The sequence below is a fragment of the Epinephelus fuscoguttatus genome, linkage group LG2 (assembly GCF_011397635.1).
Source record: "Epinephelus fuscoguttatus linkage group LG2, E.fuscoguttatus.final_Chr_v1".
Taxonomy (NCBI): Eukaryota; Metazoa; Chordata; class Actinopteri; order Perciformes; family Serranidae; genus Epinephelus; species Epinephelus fuscoguttatus.
In genome coordinates, this window is record NC_064753.1 from 83,528 (window position 1) to 87,390 (window position 3,863).

The following is a 3,863-nucleotide window of genomic DNA, read 5'->3' on the forward strand; positions in this document are numbered from 1 at the left end:
ATTGTGGGAACCCTGACTTTTTAAAGATTCTTTGTTATTGTATTATTACACAATGGGCTGTTACACAAAGGACTGCATCAATACATGTAATAACTGTAGTGGATGAGACACCTTGGTTAGTGAATACAAAAATGTGTATTTGGAAATATTAAATTCTGGCACACACCAAATAAAATGGCTCCAAAATTATTTTAAATGTGGGGCAATACTATCTTTTGCATACTTACTCATACAAACAACACAGCAGAACCCTTGCTTGATGGCCTGTAGCTGGGACGGAGTCAGGATGACTTTTTGAGTGGTAGCCAGACTGGTGAGCTCTCTGATTGCTGCAGTGACATCTGGTAGGCTCTGTGCTGCCAGTACAAGCTCTTCTACTTTCTCAGTGACATCTCCAATGCCTGTAGCATCTTCATCTTTTCGGCTGTTAAAAGGAAAAAAACATAGTAGATGTGTACTGGTTGTGATTTAGTGGTTTTGGTAGTGGTGGTGGGGTGGAAACCTGACCTTTCTGGGAGGAGGATGAGGATGGGGAGAGGAAGCGGAGGAGGAAAAACAATAGCCAAAAACAGTGTATATTTGAAACTTTTCCAAAGCATCCTGTTAATTCTAAATCATTTCCAGGTCTGGAAAACTCTTTTTTATCATTTCATAACTTTTCCAAGAATTTCATGACCATGGGAACCCTGCATAATAGATTTCATTGTTTGGACAAATAAGAGTACTATGAATGCTTAATATTACCTTGTTCTCCTCCTTTTTTTGTCCTGCAACTCCTGCAAGTCCTGTTCTCGTACAGCAAGAATCTTTCGTGCATTTTGTTTCCAGTACTGTGACCCTTTGGAGTCGGGGTGGAAACCAGGAAAAACCATTACAACTTAAGTGGTTGGTCCAGACATGAGGAATCATGTGCCATCTAATATTCAATCACTAAAGTTAATACTTAAAAAATTAAATAAAATCAAATGTACCCACCTGTTGTTCCTTCTGACTCCAAAATTGCATTCCCTTGCGCATCAGTCAACACCACAGGGTCATGATTTCCAATGGCATCTTGTACTTTTCCGATGATCCCCTGCAGGGTAGCCTCACATTCCAAAAACTGGACCACCACCGTTCAACCTCCCACCAACCACCTCAGCGAGGTACACTGATCTGTGAAAATTTATAAAAATAATTGCTGACATACAGAGCATTCATAATCCTGGCAATGGCTAATGATGATGTATACCAACAATAACTAGAAAATGCAGCAATGATTTTGTTGTGTTTTAAGATGTATGGAAAATACAGTACTTTGAAAAATAGTTTGTGTCTGACATTGTTTTTCCACAAAAAGAGTCAAATATATTTTATTACAATCCTTAAAATTACATCTGTTCCTTCTACCTTATTACAAATTCCACAATCTATAAATGTACCAATATTTTTTGTCTCGAAAGTTTAACTGTTGGACACAAGATGTCTTCAAGCTTCAGGTTTCCACATCACACTCGTGTAAGCTCAACAGACTTGGCTTCCAAACTACTTGTGATTTCACAAATCATGCTCTTAGGCCCCCCTTAAACTTGGATTTTCAATAAGCACAGAGAAACATTCCACTTTCAGCAGACTAATGTGAAAACAGCCTTCTGGTGACAAACTGTATATACACATCATTCTGCACAGTGAAGCTCAAACATCCAACTGTTGGAAGAGGAGGAAAAACATTTGAGTGGAGGGGGACGTTTATATTAGGGATACACAATAAATACCTGTTCTGATAAATTATCAGCTAATATTGGCTTATCCAGCAATATCGGTCCATATCGGTCCATGTATTGGCTATACTAATAAATGATTTGACAGATTCTCACAGCATTTAATTTGAATTTGTAGACAAAATGCTCTATAAAAGTTGTACATTTGTGAAGTTTTTTGATGAACTTTACTAGAAAAACTAAGTGAAAATTTTAAGAGTTAGAACTGTTTGTTTTTGTTGCAACAATGATGTCAGATCTTTTTCAGTCATGGCTGTGAAATATTAAATCATCTATTTTCGCACACAAAATCTGAACCTTTCTGGCCCGCAGTTGTGCAGAAACTACAGGTAATATGTGCTTCTTTTAAAAAATACAAATCTGAATTTATCAGTTGTCTATATCAGCTATGAGAAGCAGGTCATTATCGATTATCAGTATCAGCTGAAAAACAAAATCCAGATTGTGCATCCCTAGTTTATATTCCTTCTTCTATTTTTAGGCTGGTAAACATGAAAATTTAATAATTCCTTCCTTGACTCAGGACAAATCTACACACAAGGTTTCATACAAATCCACAAAGAACTTTTTGAGTTATTTTGCTGACAGATCGAGACATAGCAAAAACAGAAGTAGTGGAGGTAATTAAAGTTCTGTCAAAAATTTTAAAATGTGCAAAATACATGTAAATGAATGTAAATGGATGAAATGCAAGTAGTATGAACTATTAATATACAACAACAACTAACTGCAAGGAAGGAGACAAAGAATGGCTGATATGATCATATCAAGCATTAACTAGGTGTTTTCGCAATAAAATCTAACTGTATTTTATTTCCCTTCCCTTAATTTGTAAATTTGAAGTTATAAATTGTATCACTATCATTTAACAATGATTTAAGTTGAAGTTACCTGTGAAAGGTTTTAGAGACAGTGGCTCGAGGGGGGGCTGAGGCAGTCCGCTGTGGAGTTGAACTTGTAGTGGTTGCAGGCGTGCGCATAAATGAAAAACGTTGCCCTGTGCTATTTGCAGGTCCTGAGGTGTCCTCAGCCTCACCATGAACCTCATAATGAGTCCTTGGATTGAGGTCCAATGAGCTGAAAACACCAGATGCCCCAGGAAACAATGCCAAACAATGCGTCGTCAGTCATGTACAGACTACGAGATGAGACCTGTCAAGAAATTCATAAGTCAAATTAGAATAAATACATTTTCATTTCCGATCCTTTCTCAATGAACATTTTTTAGTGACTACCGGGGAATCTTTTCCAAACACCAGCTTTCTACATGACGATATTATTGTATGTTATAGGGGGAGGATGAAATGACAATGAATCACGGAATTAAATTGTCTCTAATTAATTTATAATCCACAAGGTTATGTGAGGTGGTGGGAGAGCGTCATACACTTCATGGCTCCGGTCAGAGAAGAGCGTTTTCAGTGACATTTTAGATCTTTACTACATATCTGTGACTTGCTACCGATAGCAGCATTAACTAAGAACATTTAAGAATCGAGAGGGAGATCAGCTCCTCTCTGTGTGACTGTGTGAACACAACTGTTGCAGTCACCACGTCAACTGTCTGTTCAATACACAGGGTAAGCTAGCTGAGTTAGCCAGTTAGCTGAGTTACGTAGTTAGCTTATTACTATCATATTATCGTTAGCCTCAGAGAGCGACACCCTGCTTTAAAGCTAGTTGCTGGCTATACCTTGATAAATGTTACTTTATGTATTCTTTTTTTTTACCTGAAATATGCGACTGAGTTTATCAGCACTCATGTCTTCTTCCCTGAGACACACTCGCTTGTTGTTGCGAAACACGACGTACTGATCCATATCAGTCGGGTTTAAACAGCCGCAGCACCGTACTCTGTTTGGCTCCACACCTGCTGATGACCACATCCGGCCTCAGAAAATGAAAAAAACGGACCTTTTTTCGCTTCTGTCTCTTACTGATTTTATTTTTTGTTATTCTAAATAGAAAATTAAAATCAAACCATTTTTAAAATTTCGTATATCCCTTTTGGTCATGAAAAGAAAAAACGCCTTGTATTTCAATTTTAATTTTTGTATTTTAAATCGAAAATCAAATAACCACTCGTTTTTTGTTTTTTAATAC

The 3,863-nt window shown here is 37.3% G+C and overlaps 1 long non-coding RNA gene across 1 annotated transcript; it reads right to left on the reverse strand.

Annotated features, from left to right (window-relative positions):
* Window positions 1–233: 233 nt before the first annotated feature.
* On the reverse strand, window positions 234–3,557 carry LOC125905663 (uncharacterized). Its single transcript, XR_007451678.1, has 5 exons — window positions 3,491–3,557; window positions 2,652–2,912; window positions 976–1,155; window positions 745–838; window positions 234–424 (listed from the first exon to the last, which is right to left on the reverse strand). It is a non-coding gene; the product is annotated as an uncharacterized LOC125905663 (long non-coding RNA).
* Between the last annotated feature and the right edge of the window lie 306 nt (window positions 3,558–3,863).